This window comes from Diceros bicornis, chromosome 29, assembly GCF_020826845.1.
Source record: "Diceros bicornis minor isolate mBicDic1 chromosome 29, mDicBic1.mat.cur, whole genome shotgun sequence".
In the NCBI taxonomy this organism is placed as follows: Eukaryota; Metazoa; Chordata; class Mammalia; order Perissodactyla; family Rhinocerotidae; genus Diceros; species Diceros bicornis.
The window spans coordinates 3,978,370-3,995,163 of record NC_080768.1 but is presented as its reverse complement, the minus strand read 5'-3'; the positions used below and the strand labels follow the sequence as shown (position 1 = coordinate 3,995,163).

The window sequence follows — 16,794 nt, the reverse complement described above, 5'->3', positions numbered from 1 at the left end:
CTTAACATTATATGAAATGAAGGGAGGGTATTATGCTCATTATCCTCAGCTTTTAACTTTCTTGACTTAATCCATATTTATTCCTTTATTTATTTCTTCACCACTTAGCACAAACATATGTTCCTGAGTATATTATTATTTTAAAGTTTTCTTTTTTGATCAAAATCATAATAACATATTTAAAGCAGCACTAAAGAGACTTTAGATCATCTCCAAACCGTATTAATTAAAAGAAACATAGATTCCTGTTGTAGAAACATTTACAAGCTGTATTTCTATTACACAAAATGAACATGAAGTTCAATTATTCTGATCGTAATGTTTTAGACCAGGATACAAATAAGCTCTTATTTTGACATTATGACTTAAACATTTGATGAATAAGTTGTAGGAAGATAAAATTTCATCCCTCTCAATTTTAGAGAGGGATGAATTAGTAGTGTTTAGTTGACGTTGGGAGATGCTAGAATTACAGAGGACAGATACGGAGACTATGAGTCACAGGGTGTTTTCACTTTGCTTTAACATTTTCCTTTTCAAATTACAAACTATGATTTTCTGCTACAAGTAAAACTGAATTTACAGACTAGAAACCTAAATGAAACTACAGAAATGTGAATAAAGTTAATGAGCATTATCTACATCATATGCCCATTATTTTGTAATTGAAATTTCTACTTAAGCCCAAGTTATAATTGTGAATATAATTCTGCCAAAGAAAATGTTCCCAAACATAGTTTCCACCTGCTGTTGGCAAGCCATCAGAAATGTGGGAGACAGAAGAGTTAGTACCGACCTTCCTTAATCCTTGTTTCTATTTTTTCTGTAACTAGAGGAGCAGTTTTGTCCCCATTTTTCATGTGCTACAAAGGATGTTTTCTCCAATCCTCAGAAATCTATTTGACTTATTACTATTTAATTTTTTTTTTTGCCTACAGTATAACATCCAAGCTTGAATCTCAAGTCAGAGATCTTTTTAATCTGGCTACTTTGTGCGTGTTTAGACCCGTGTCCCCAAGTTCAGATGTCTTCAAGCATCTCCCTGTAGTGATTCAAACATGCCTATCACTGACCCTTGGCATTTGTGCTCCTGAGAGCTGGAATCATGCTTCTCCATTCACAAATATCACCCACAGGCATAAACACGTGTGCATTTTTGCAGACACATGCACATGTTTTGTTTGACTAATTCTCTCAAGATTCGACTCTCTGTTGCTTTTCCTGAGCCTAAGCATGCCCTTCTGTCTCTGTGTGCACTAGATTCCTTTTCTCTGCTTCTTACTGCAGGGATGTATGCCTCTGTAAGCAGTTGTGCAGAATGCCTAGTTGCTGGTTTATGCATATATTGCCCTGTTTAATCATAGCAATTGCGGTGAGCACATAACACATTCCCTAAAAATAGAAGTTGAAGAAAGAATGAAGTTGCTGTTACGACGAGATCAATAGTTTTCCTAATTACTCATCTAGACAGAGCAGTTGTTAGATTCAGTCATGCTTTCATGTCCTTTTTATAGCAATTGCTGTTTGAGTGCCTGCTCTGGGCCAGGCATTAGATTAGTCTGGGCACACATGGTGGACAAAGGTGGGCATCCCCCTTCCATGGTGGAGCTTCTGGTCTACCAGGAGAGGTTTGGTCACAGTTCAGTAGCTCCTGCAGCAAAGTCTCAGTGGCCTAACAAAACACAGCTGAACGTTCTATTCTTGTCACGGTCCAAGGTAAGTCAGGACGAGGCAGGGGGCTGCTCTGTTCTGCTCTGCTCCGTGCAGTCCAGGCCCCTTTCACCTGTGGCCACCGTCTTCAACCACGGCATCCACAGTTGCTGCTGGACCAGGACAAGGTGCGAAGGATCCTGCAAGGAAAGTTAGGTGTCCGGCCTGGAAGCATCACATCTCACTTCTACTGACTTCACAGTGGGCAGAACTCAGCTACATGGCTGGGGGACGGCAGGTGTGGTTTAGGGCATTTGCTGGAAGAAGAGGACGTTGATGAGCAGTCGCTCCCTCTGTTGTACCTGATTGATAGTGTAACTATATTTACCGTCTGCAAGAGATGAACGTATGTAAAATGCGTGCAAGTTACCTGACAGCTTTAGCCTGTGTGAGGGGTGAAATGAGGTGGGAAAACTGATTTTCTGGTTTCAGCTTTCTCCCTTCTGATGGCCCCAGCATAAAAACAAAAAAGCGAGGGGGAGAAATTTTAACTTTAAATCAAGTTCTACATTTGATTATTATATAGTCTGGATATCCACTGTCTGGAGAAAGACAGTATTTGCAATGGAAAATGACCAGAGTGCGTGTTTTCTCTTCAGAGGAAGCTGCGATCTCGTGAGGCTGCCTTTATGTCCGCCCAGGGGCAGGGGAAGGCCTGGCCCCACTGAATATATTTAGCGGGCCAGGACAGGTCAGAGGATAGATGCTATGAGTAATGCTCACTCAACTGACTGGTTACGCTTCCAATAACTGTTTGCATGCCCTTGTGTGACTCATTAACCTCGCTGACTTGCAGATACTTCACTGGCAGAAATACACATAATAATACCTATCATAGGGCTGCAGTTACGCATTTATGTTCATGTAAAGTACTTGGTTCCTTAAGTGTAATAGGAGCTTAAAAATAGAGTCCTCTCCTTTTGATTAGCTGCACCAACAATGGGGAGCTGCAGCTTGCATGGTCCAAACATTTAGACTCTAAAGATAAGTAAGGTTCTTAGACTTGTCATTGCTAATATTACTCTTTCAATACGGAGGGTAATAAAGGGTGGTTAGAAATTACCTGTTTGTCATTGAATATTGTTCAATGTCATTATATTGTTCTCCCAGGTTATTTGTGTTTCCTTAACAGACATCAGTAAGTAACTTCTCCAAATGTACTCGATTTATCTGAAAATACAGACATATGCAGAAACACTACCTATATTCAGGGAAAGGGAGGGAAGACTTTTAGAACTTTCTAGGAAATAGAGTCAAGACATCTAATTAGCAAAATCAGTAAAATTAAACTGTTTAGTTCTAAATTACACAGAACCAGTCCACACAGTTCCACATTAACAGTCTAGGTGTTGAATAACTCTGATCCCCTTAATTTACGTGTTAAAGTAGATTGAAACTCGTTTTTTCTCAAGTTATTAAGCCTTAGTGTGCAACCATTCCCTGAACCAATGCCCCTTTTTTGTTGTTGTTGTTGAGGAAGATTAGCCCTGAGCTAACGTCTGTGTCAATCTTCCTTCACTCTGTATGTAGGTTGCCACCACAGCATGGCTGACAAGTGGTGTAGGTCCATGCCTGGGATGTGAACTCATGAACCTGGGCCACCAAAGCAGAACGTGCTGAACTTAACCACCACACCACAGGGCCAGCCCCCGATTTTCCCATTTTTCAAATGAAATTTTGCCATTTACTTAGAATGAATGTCAGCCTCATACAGCCTCATACAGCCTCATACAGCTATGGGATTTTGGGGGAACCCTTATCAAATCATAAAGTTCACTTATTCACTTCTACTCCTCCACAATGGAATGAAGTGTGCTCAAATGTAAAAGGACATATTTTCTAACAACAAACAGCACCAGCAATGAGAAGACGACTTTTGGTTTTCTAGGAAACTTTTCCAGACAGATAGGTATTGGGAAAGAAAACTAATGTTTATGAGGTATCATATGCGAGGACCTGTACTGAATGCATTACGTGAATTCTCTTGTTTAGTTCTCACAGCAGTCCTACAAAATATGTATTATTGCTATCCCATTTCATAGAGGAGAAACTAGTCTTAGAGAGATTAGGTGATGTTCTCAAGGTGACAAGGCTAATAATTGATGGACTCCGGCCCCATCTCAGGTATACTGATGAGGAAGCCCATGCTCTTGATGATTATATCACACTGGCCTGGAAGGGCACCTTCCTTCCTGTGTCACAACTATCTTGTTCAAACAAAGAGACAAGGTTGGTGGCTAATATTGCAACCAAATAAGTGTAAAATTCACTGTGCTTCTCCGTTACACATTAACTGAGCCCTTGGTAGAGGACTACAGTGTTGAACTAACACAGGGGGTCAAAAACATCATTCTGTAGAACACCAGGATGTGCCAAAGTCATGAGAACCATGGTCCAGAAAGACAGACTCACTCACTAAATGACAGCAACCCAGAAATGGCACACGTGGCAGATATGGAGTTTGGCAAGAGGGCATGTCTTAGCTCGGGCTGCTGTAACAAAAATACCATAGACTGGGAGGCTTATAATTAACAGAAAATCATATCTCAGATATGGAAGTCGGAAGGCCGAGAGCAGAATGTCAGCATGGTCGAGTGGGACCCCTCTTTCAGATCACAGACTGAGTTCTCATTGTATCCTCAGAGGGCAGAGAGCAGACAGGGGAAGCAAGCTCTCTAGAGACTCTTAGGGGGGGCTAATCCCATTTATGAGGGCCCCACCCTTACAACTTCTTCCAATCCTGGTTACCTCTCAAATACCATCACATGAGGTGGGATAGGGTTTCAAATACGAATTTTAGGGAGACACAAATGTTCGGTCTATAACAGGGGATTACAAAGTATGAAAGCAGGAAGAAAAAACGAATCAACCCCTGCCGATTTTTGTTTATGGAACCTAGAAGAACTTAAGAGATCACGTATGTACTTCAATAATATGTCAATAATTGTATAAAGAATATTAATTATTTGCCCAGCAGTATTTGGGCTTAGGGGCATAACTATGAACTCCCCCCAAGCTAAGACAGAGACAGCTGGAAAAACACCTGCTCCATGTCCGAGGTAAAGGTGACTCGTTACATACGCAGAATTGCACCATTGTGGATATAGCATAGTCAGTTAAAAGAGAAAACTCATACAGAATTATTTGTGCAGACAGTATTTAAAAGAGTTCAGTTGGATTGCCTTATGAGCAGAAAGAGACCACAGGTAATTACGTTCCTGATTAAAATGGCCAAGGATGCATGTGCTCATGTGAAACTTGATGGGCACTCTGTGAAGAAGGAGAGGTGGCAGGTCTCAGCAAGGCTGTTTTGACCTTGGGACTCCCGAACAGGACAAGCAGCAGCCAATGGCCCTGGCTGACTAGATCTGGAAAGCAAAATTCTTCCTACACCATGGCCATTCAAGAAAAGTGTACAGGCACCATCTGTGCTGTCCCATTTAGGGAAATGTTTGTGAAATCAAGTTCTCTAGTTGCTGGATCCAAAATCAGCATTAGCAAGGCCTCTTCCTTATCCAACAAGAGAAACCCAGTCCATGCCCAGATGTCCCTGAACTCTCACTTTCCATTTATTTGGAAAGCCCTTTTTTCCTAGATCACCCCATAACTCTGAATTAATACCTTACCTCATCCGGGTAGTTCTAATGATAAATTTGGTTTCAGAACTGTGGCCACAAATCCTTTTCTCCCAGAATGGTAGGAGACTGCAGTTTCTGATAGATATTATACACAAAGTATGAGGTAAGAGAATGTACATTGCTTCAAAGAGCAATTTGATTATGTAAATAAGAATGAAATGTCGTTCAAAGCTGTGGTTGATCTGCTGGCTAATGGGACTGGATCGATGCAAGCATTCTGGATTTTCTCTCAGTCAGTCCTTGACAGATGAGAAGGGAATGAAATCCATGGAGTAAAAATCCTGCACAACCTAAATATATAAATAAAAGGCAATTAAGCAATAATGATAATGGCTAAATATTACCTACACCCTAGGCATTGCTCTATTAAGTGTGTAACTCTTACAGGAAATCTGTGCAGTGGGTACTATCACTAGTCCTATTTTGCAGATGAAGGAGCTAAGGCACAGTGAGACTGGGTAACTTGCCCAAGGTCATACAGCTGATGAAGTGGGAGATCCAGAAATTGAGCTCAGGAAAACAGGAGACATACAAGTGAATTTTAACCTAGCTTATGTTCTGTAGTGCTGCCTATAAGGAAGGAGGTAAAAATGGTTAAAAGTGAGTGGTTTGTGGCCAGTTAGACAGTGGCTGGAGGGCAGGAATCACCAGCATCTCAGAGACATTCTCCTAAAACAGCATTTCTCCAAATTTTAGTCTCGAGAACTTTTAATACCCTTAAAAATTATTGATGACTAAATGCCATGTGTTATCCAGGATTCAATCCTGGGACAGAAAAAGGATATTAGTGAAAAAACTGGTGAACACAGATAAAGTTGGAGTTGAGCTAATAGTAATGTATTAGTGTTGGCTTCTTAGGTTTGGCAAATGCCCCATGGTAATGTGAGACATCACCTTTTGGGGATACCGGGGGAGGAGTATACAACAACTCACTCTATTATCTTTGTGACTTTTCTGTATATTTTAAATTATTCCAAAGTAAAAATTTTACTTTAAAAATTACTGATGACTTCAAAGAGCTTTTATTTAGGGAGCTCTATCAATATCTAGTATATTAGAAATTAAAGCCAAGAACATTGAAAAATATGTATTAATTCATTTAAAAATAAAACCACAAACTCATTACATGTTAACATACATATTTTTATTAAAAATAACCATATTTTCTAAAATAAACAAAAAATAACTAGTGGAAAGAGTGGCATTGATTTACATTTTTCCAAACTCTAACATCTGGCTCCAGAGAATAAATCTGTATGCTTACATCTGCTCCTGTATTCACTTTTTTCTGATTAAGAAATGATAACGGGGCCGACCTGTGGCTTAGCAGTTAAGTGTGCGTGCTCTGCTCCTGGCGGCCCAGGTTCGGATCCTGGGCGCGCACCGACGCACTGCTTGTATGGCCGAGCTGAGGCCGTGTCCCACATACAGCAACTAGCAGGATGTGCAACTATGACATACAACTATCTAGTGGGGCTTTGGGGAGAAAAAGAGAAAAAAAGGAGGAGGATTGGCAATAGCCGTTAGCTCAGGGCCAGTCTTCCTTAGCAAAAAAGAGGAGGATTGGCAGGGATGTTAGCTCAGGGCTGATCTTCCTCAAAAAAAAAAAAAAAGAAAGAAACTATATCAACAAACATTGCATACTCTGCTACATTAAAATTTATTGATCTATCTAGCAGCTTGAATTCCTCTTTTATCCGTCCATAATTTTGCTACAATGTGCATTGGTCGTTTGAAAATTACTGGGTCACTGAGTTACAAAGCTCTTCCCACTGCTGCCACGTTTGGTTATTCAATAGTCTGGAAGTCACATTCAGCGCTATCACTACCACACTCCTCTGAAAAGTCTTTCAGTGTAGGAAGCTCTCAAGTCCCCCACAGTGAACAAGTTAATGAAATGTTAACAAGCTTAACAAAATGCTAGTTTTCCCCTCGAATGCTCAAACTTTTTCACTGACCTGCAAGTATTGTCGGTTGTTTTCCTTGAAGGAACAGGTTCATTTTCAAGAAAACACATACCGAATACCTAAATCTAAATAACCATGGTTGGTTAGCTCTTTTTTCAAAAAAAAATGGAGTTCCTTGACAAAGTTGTGAGTTTAGCTCACAACTCAGACAATTGCACGAGTTCTTTTCCTCGAAACAGCCCTCATTCTTCATTCAGCAGGCAGCAGAAGTGCCATCTGTGTAACTCCTATTTTGTCACACACGCTAAGAAGACATGCATTACAGGTCATCATGAAGGATGAGAGTGCGTGTTGAAGAATCCAGTGAATACTACTATACTTTGGCTGCACTATCTTAATTCGTGTGAAGGCACCAGCAATTTCACCCACACTTGCTTTTGCAACATCAGTGTCAATGCCAACACAGTGAGAAAAAAAATATTTCAATGTTATTACAAAAATAATTTTGGCCTTCTGTACCTGCTTTACGTGTCGTGGGGACCCTCAGCGGTCCACACTCTGAGAACACCTGCCCCGGGTTTTACCATCTTCACCTAACTTGAGAACATAAGTGTTTTGTTCAAGCTGTCCAATAAGTGTCGGGCTTAGCATATAAATTATAAATATGTTTAAGAAGAACCTATGTTCTTGTTATGGATGGACACATTGTACAAAAGCAACATGTGAAAAGTGACCACATGGGGACCGCTAGGTGACACTGCTTGTCGGTCTCTCTCCTGGCAGGCAGTGTATCTCATTAAAGATAACAACACTCTTAATAACGGTGTATTGAGATTTGCAAAAGGTCTAAGATGAAAACGTATATAAATACATTGAGAAAAGTCTGGAAGTCAGTGCATTAAACTGTTAGTGTTTGTGGGGAAGACTAGAACTCTATAGGTGAATAAAAACAAATGCTTTCTTTTTATTTTCCTTTTTCTCATCTGGAATTTTAATCTGATTTAATATGATAAAATATACCTTGGGTAATTAAAAAACTAAAAACGTGCTTCTCCGAAACGTAAGATGAATGCACAAAACTGAGATGTGCCTGTCTGGGTTTGTTGTTAGCTTGCTATGTGTCTTTGGGAAAGTCACTCGGCCTCCCTCCGCCTCACTTTCATAATCTATTTGTTGAAGATTTTGAACTAAATAGCATACCTATAGTTCTATAAAGTGAGTGTCCCTAGGTATGAATGTTGGGCAGAAAACCAGGAAAATATATTCGTACAAAGTGGGAGGAAAAATGTAAAAGATAATTTGCATTTGGAAAGCCTGTACCTAAATGAAAAGAACCTGTTCTTATAATTAATTCAGTTCATGACAAACCTACACTGTTGAGATGGCCAAGATGTTTGCATTTGCACATGACAAGAATAAAGAAGAACTCACGCTGCAAAGAAATCAACAGCATCAGATGCAGGTCAGCAATGGAGAATTTGCATCAAAATTTCCCAACTAAGCTCTTTGCCAAAGGAAAGTGGATACCTCAAATCTAAATTAAGAGAAAAATCATTTTTTGAAATAATTTAAATATAATGTTTTTAAAAGACTCTCAACATACTTGTACTAAACCAGCAACTTAGCATTTTCGCCCATAATTACTGGTAGCATTTTTTAAAGTCTGCTAAAAGCAGGATATTTTCATTAAAAAGTAGTCTGTTCCCAGCTATCAAGCATCTTGAAAATGGAAATATGGTCAAAGGGATTCTACAAGAGGAGAATGACTACGTTGCAGGAGAAAAAGTAGGGTATACAAGTCTGAAAACTGCAGGTCCATAGTTGAAATTAAAATGTTTAAACAAACCTGGCCGGCCCTGTGGCTTAGCGGTTGGTTGCCCACGCTCCGCTGCTGGCGGCCCAGGTTCGGATCCCGGGCGCGCACTGACACATTGCTTCTCTGGCCGTGCTGAGGCCAGGTCCCACATACAGCAACTAGAAGGATGTGCAACTATGACATACAACTATCTACTGGGGCTTTGGGGGAAAAAAAAATTAAATTAAAAAAAAAACAAACAAGCAATGAACTGTAGTAAGTTCAGACGTTATGTAAACTATAATCATGATCTTTAGAAAATGAAAATGCTTGTCAGGTTTTGAGTGATGTTTCATTGAATCTAATACGTACCTGACTCCATTATGAAGTATAATTACTACAAAAAGCTCTCAAAATATTGCCATTTAAACAAATTATCTCCACGAGTAATTAAAAGTGCTTCCTTTACACAGATTATAAATGAGTTGTTATGATGCTGTCACACTCAATTCTTGCATGATATACAAACAAATGAAACTGAGAGATGAATGCCTAGAATAGGTAAATTTGTCTCTCTTCCTGATTATAATCATCTAAGATCAACCCATTTACTATATTTTTTATGGTGCTCCATAGAATGGAATACATTGGTTTCTCTCCTGATGAGAACTCAAGGTAGAGAGATTACTGTGTCAAAATAAATAAAATAGCAAAAATTGCAGTATTTTACCGTCTTGCCCTAGGAACTTGCTAGAAAAGAGGACATTCTTGGGACATCAACGTGTTAACCGGTTCAGGGAAACTAGGAAGAAAACATCCTGCTCTGGCCACCAGAAGAGCTATGTTCTGACCGTGGCTCTCGGCCATGCCCAAATATTCCTGAGCCTTGTGCTCTATCTGTAAAAGAACAAATTCAAATAAATGATAACTACATTTCTATATGTTCTAAGATTTTACTTTTCTATTTTTACTTCAGAAGCAAATCATTGTTAAAACTCTATTGATCAAAACACATAATTAAAAAAAATCATCTATATTGAAATAGTATTTGAACAATATTTTATGATGTTTAACAAATTAAAAATTGAGGCTAGCCTGGTGGCGTAGTGGTTAAATTTGTGTGCTCTGCTTCAGCGGCCCGGGGTTCGCCGATTTGGATCCTGGGCGCAGACTTATGTGCCACTCATCAAGCCATGCTGTGGCAGCATCCCACATACAAAACACAGGAACAAGAACAAGGATGTTAGCTCAGGGCTAATCTTCCTCAGTAGAAAGGGGACTGGCAATGGATGTTAGCTCAGAGCGAGTCTTCCTCACACACACAAAAAAATTAAAAATACACTTGGATTAATAAAAAAATATTTTCCCTTGGTTGCTCTACCTTGGAAAAGTATTTCTGGTAAAGGCTTATCACATTTCAAGAAAACAAGAACTCATCTTGCTGTAGCTGATGAGTTTTTCCGTCAGTAGACCTGGTCAGACTCTAAGTATTTATTAGCTGCTCTGTCACCACTTAACTTCTATAAGTCTTTGCTTTATCACTGGCAAAACAAATTTTTATACATGTTGGATGTGTTTATGAGGCAGTGGTAGCAAATTAACATTTTACAGTTTTAATAAGATTAAATTAAATTTTAATAAGATTATCACTTCATTTTTCCATGATCTGTTTTGAAGACAGAGAAGGGACATTAATGCTATCACATTTGAAGTTAATACATAGACATTACATATACATGTACATACAATATATTATTATGTAAAGAAGTTATTATACAGAATTATATCAAGTAAGAAAGTCCAATATATAAAGATATAAATTATGAGATCAAACTTTTTACTTAAACAATTTTTAGATTTTAAAAATACGGAATAGAAAATAAATGCTCATTTGTCGAATAAGACATTTTAAAAGGCCTTTCTTATGAGCTTTAATGTGAAAAATATCTTAGTGAAATATGTACTAAACCCTAACAAATTCAAAACAAGCAATGGAATAAACATTCTCAAATTCACCTCCCTACTGAATCTTTAACTTCATAACTTTAGACATGATGATTTAAGCCATTTCTTTGCATTTTTCTTTGGTGCAAGACCCCTGGCCTAGCAAAGCCCCTTAAGAGTAGTTTTATTCTGGGATCTTCAGCCTATGTCCTCTTTCAATCTCCACCACTTTACCTCTTCCTTTTCTTTCCCATGTTGCTGTTGAGAGATTGTTGTCACTCCCTGAGGTCATACAGAGGTAGTCAAATCTTCTCCACACGTCTTTTCTGAGGTCCGTGTTATTCATGTTTACCTGAAAACATTCTGATTGGTCTGGAGCTCTCCTTGGACCTAGGGCTGCCTAGGGGCCAGTGAAGGACTCACACCATTGTCCCCGCGCCATCCCATAGGGCAGCCAGCCGCCACAGGTGGCTATTGATAGTTTAAAATGCAGCTCAGGTGACTGTAGGGCTGAATTTTTAATTTAGTTCCATTTTAATCAATTAAAATTTTTAAAAACCAGTACTCAATTCCATTATTGTCACATTTTAAGTCTGTTTGGAAAAACGTGGGTATGAGTGTCTACTTTTTCATTAGTAAATTTTATTAAATCTAAGTACCAAAAAAATATTTCCGATGAAAATTTAGACGTGCTCTAAGTGTCAACTTAGTACAAAAAGTGAATGTGAAACAAACACACCATTTAATACTTTTCATATTGACTATAATATGAAAAGATAATGTTCTGTATATAGTGTGTTAAATCAATGTTATTAATATTAATTTCACCAGTTTCTTTTTAGTTTTTTTTTAATGTGGCTACTAGAAAATGATAATGACATTGGTGGTTCACACTATATTGCTATGGGACAGTGCAGATTTTGACATGTTTAGTCCTTTGTGAACTGTTTCATGTGAAGTCTGACAATTTTTCTACAAAGTTTTTATCAACATATGTCTACCCTCCAACAGAACCCACTTTTCCAGCATAGTTCCAGTCTGAAGTTTTAATTGTATTTATATGCAAGGTTAACACGTATAAATAATTTGCTTGTATATTTCTATTTTTGCTGCTAAGATATGTAGGGTATAAGAAAGTTTGATGTGTAAGGCATGCAAGTGTTCAAGTTGGTTCCTGTTCTCACTTATATTTCTACATTAAAGTTTGATTTCATTTTCAGGTTCTTGGGTGCTGCAGAAAAATTGTGGGTGCCACATCTATTAAATAAGTATTTACTAGAAGCTATTTTTTTGTAGCATGTACTTCAATACTTACTATCGCCAAAGACTTGTTATTATATATTAAATCATGAAGAAATACTATGGTAATATCAAGTAAGGTATATATCAAAAGCTAAATATATGTCAAAAGAGAGAAAGTAACCCTGAGTAGTCTATTACTGTTTAAGAAATACCAGCCTATCCTAAGTTCTTCTTTTAATCATGTCTCTAAATAATGCAGAGTAGTATTAAAGTTTAAGTCCTTGCCAAAATAAGCGCATACAGAGCAGGAGAATTCACAACTCAGTTAATGCTCAGCATTCTAGCTTCCAGGTCTTGGTGTTCTAGATAGGGGAGGGCACATCTGATGGGCCCATGTGTCTTGGAATGAAGTAATGGCGTCCTTTGAAGTGTTCTGCACCTATGTACTTTTCTCACTACGTGTGTCTTTGCTTAATAAAAAATGTATAGGACGCAAGCTGTTGTCGCAGTCGGCATCTGTTTCAGATTCATTTTTACTGACAGCGAGCTGCTGCTGGCAAACTCAGTCTTTTTATCGTCAAAAATACACAGCCCAGCCCTCCTGGACTCCTTCTCTGTCTCACACTAGAATTTTTTTTTTTTTTAAGAAATGCTGCATTGAAATCTGCTGTGAATGACAAATAGAATAAAATGTATATTCAAAGTTGCCTCATTATAATTTGAACAGTGTTAAGATACTTGCACAAGTTACTATGTCCAGATTTCTGCATTTACCCTCTTAGTGAATGTATTTGTTGAAGACAATAGCGCCCTCTGTGTAGAAGAGGTGTTAGAGGATAGTCAGCCAAAGTTGTACTTATTACCCCATGTTTACACTGAGTGGTAAACACAACATTCCGCTTATGAAGAGATGTTATGAAATGGGCCACCAAACCTTGCAATTCTAAAGGCCAATACTGCCAGGATTCCAGAATTCCCCATTTAAGAGTGATTAAAAACCCAGGATGGAATTTGACATTCCGTTCAAATGGCTGTTGGCCTTTTGTATCTGTCTAGTCCTGCTATGTCTTTATGACATGTTTGAAGCAATTGTCTTTTCACATTCAATTTCATGAAGTGTTTAAAAGTGTGCTTTGTGCATTTGTGGCATTGCCTCTGTGTGTGTGCATGTGTGTCTGCACACTTGTCTGTGTGTATGTTGTGTAGAGAGAGACGGAAAGAGTAAGCTTAGTTATGTCAAATAATCTCCTTTTCAGGCCTAAACTGAGACACTCAGAAGTTGGCTGATACGGTTGCTGTTTTGCTCAGAAGTTATTATGAAAATGTTCAAACATAAAAACGGTAGAGAGACATGTATGGAAAGGAATGTGTGCATAACTTAGCTTTGACAGCTGTCAATAAATGGTGATATAAATATGCCACTCTTATTTTGTATATTGAAGGAGTTTGAGTACAGAGCAGAACCTGTGTTATTACATACGTGTTGTCACTGTCAAGGTACTTATACTGGGGGCCTCTCTTTTTTCTGGTTATACTGAAATTGAGAATGTGGTTTAAAATCTTTTATCCTGTAAATACCCTAAGGACCAATTTATGAATGCAGGAGAAAATCTGTTACATAATCATCACACTTTGTTCCCTTGTTCAGTATCTAATCACAAGCCAAGATAACAATGGCAGAGGTACCACGTGGCTGTATGTTAGTCTCTTGGGTGGCAGCCTGTTAAATAAGTTGATAAAAAGCTACTCTATTCATGCTAAATTTATGGCATTTTCTGATTCCTCATCCATGAATTTAATCTTTTTCTAAAAAGATATTATTATCTTTTTATATATTAATAGATATCTATTAGAATAATAGAATAGAATAAATATCTATTATATAAATAGATATTTATATAATAATAGATAATATATTATCTATTATTTCTTTTTAATATTAATACCAAAATTCTGCTTTTATTTTCCTAAAAATCAGATTTTACTTATATCTATAGTTGCCTTATATTTAATTCCATTTTTTGAGCCAATACATAATCATATTTTATATGGTTTATAATTGTATAGATCAGTTTACTGATCAATTTTGAGTCAGCTGTTAGTCATGTCATAGATTGTTAGACATTATTACCGTCTTTTTAACAGTCTGGAAACTCTAAGCTCATTCATTGAAAATGAAACTGAATTTTAATCATTATACATCACTGAACACTTACCAAGCTTAGAGTCTATTCAGCACTACAATAATATATAAATTATGAGTGCAGTCTTAAATTCAAGAAGAGATTACATATTTGGGGAAGCTATATGGACATAAAGAAAAATGGAACCATCAAGGATTATAGAAAGGCAAGATTTTAATTATTATAGTTAATGGTAGTAATGGCAAAGGTATAATTAATTAAGTTAGCACTTTAAGTATAAGGTTTTCCTTGCACTCAGTTACTGGTATTTCAATAAATGCATGTTACAAATAAGCCTGTTCTGCAGAAACTTGCAATAAAGTGAATAAAAAGATATAATTGCCTAATAACAAATTTTATGTCTTAACAAGTAGTAGTACGAGGCTCTATGTCTATAATTTCAAGTGAACTATCTGGATATGAACGGAAAATATGGAACAAGGAAAAAGTGAAAATATGTTTGTTCAAAATAGCACATTCAAGTTGGTGATGGAGAGGGTGATTGAAAAATGATGGAAAAGCGTTATAGTGGGGGAAGGAAGGGCATTGGCTGAGGTGTACAAGTTCAGATGGAGAGGGGAGACAGGAAAAGAGAAACAGAAGTTTAAAAACCCAAGGGAGGTCTACACTCTTTAAATTGTCAAGCGATTGCATTCATTGTCTGCTCTTTCTCTTGATCACATTCCTTTCCGTGAATTTTTAAACTTATTTATTTAGGATACAGTCGAATAGCATTTTGGAGATACAGACATAGATAGACACACAGACAACATCAATTAAACTATGACTGCATAGTAAGTGTTTATGGAGGAGAATTTTTTTGAATGGTGCCAGTATTACCACACACCATGTTATAAAATGGATGTTCTGATAGCATCTTGGTAACATTTTGCACTTTCTTCAACTTTTAAAGGTATGGAGAATTTATGATTTTTGAAGCTAGTTTTTACTTTGATTTGTCATTATTTGAAAATACCCACAGGCTACTTTGAAATGAATTCTGATACTCCCTTACCTATTCTTAATTAACCATAGATCTTAATATTTTTAAATGAGTTTCTGATTAGGAAAGTAAAATTTATTTATGACATTTTTGAATATTTAGTGACCAGAGAAAACTATTGTTATTTCTTGCAATTGGTTATCTTCTTCTGAAGTTTTTTTTCCTGTATACACAGACACGTAATACATACACAGTCCTGTTTAATTTGTAAAATTGGTATCACACTGTACATAAAGACTTTGTCTCAGAATTTTTTCTTAAAATTATATCAAGAACATTCCCGTATTTTATTACAAATTTGCAAAATCATTTTAACCAACTATTTAAAGTTCTATTTTATGTGAAATGTCATTCAAATAATCCTGTATTTTTGTGCATTGAGTTAATTTGTATTTTCCCCATTATATTTGATGCTTTGCAAAACAAAATATATAAAAAAATAACAAAATCTGATTTTATTAGTATAGATCCTTAAAAATGTCAGAAGTTATAGTATTTCAGGGTTCTTGATTTTGTGGCTAAAACATTTTCCACAGAGTATGTAAAAATTTACACTTTTACCAGCAGTGAAGGAAAGTATGCTGAATATTACCATTAGAAAAAGCTTTGCAAAGTTAGACCAAAATGGTTATCATTTTTGCTTTAATTTGCATGTTTAGAAAGTTTTACATATGAGTTTTTGCACACTGAGGTTGGAAATACAATATCAGTTTCTCATTTAGATACATATTGTGAACACTCAGAAGTTCCAAAAGTCAACTGACATGTAATAATTGCAATGTTAGTGTAGGTGTTTGTATTTATCATGGCTTTCTACAATATGATCTGTCCATGATCATTGCTTTAAATGTTAAATAAAGGACATTGTATTATACACATAAACCAATATATACATGCTCTTTTGTCCTTTCTTTAAAAGTGAAAAGATGATTCCTTTAATCTTGGCATAGAAATTTTTTAGCAAAACACAACACACAAGGCTATATCTTCTGATCTTTCTCTTTCTATTTTCTATAAAATATAAAGAAGTCATATCACTTAAATTCCTTCCATATTTATTTATCAACAACATCAGTAAAAAGTAAACTGGACAAAGATTTAACCTAAAAGCTCCAGGGAAAAAAATCTAAGAATATATAGCTAGGCCATAAAACCTACTCTTTCATTGAATACCATCTGTTATCTTTATAAGGCCAAGGACTTTTCATTTGTTTATGTCTTAACGTCACTAATCTCATCGTTTTAGGAAATATTTAGATCAAGAAGCTTTATGGAACCCAAAGGCAAAACCTATTCACTGACTATTTATGACTGTCGTCCTACACCATACACTCTCTGTCCAGTACAAGCACGTTTGTTGAGCCATCATTGA

The 16,794-nt window shown here is 36.9% G+C and overlaps 1 protein-coding gene across 1 annotated transcript in view; it reads left to right on the top strand.

Annotated features, from left to right (window-relative positions):
* Positions 1–16,794, top strand: part of CSMD1 (CUB and Sushi multiple domains 1) — a 1,554,536-nt gene that overhangs the window by 320,183 nt on the left and 1,217,559 nt on the right. The gene's annotated exons all lie outside the window — the stretch shown is intronic.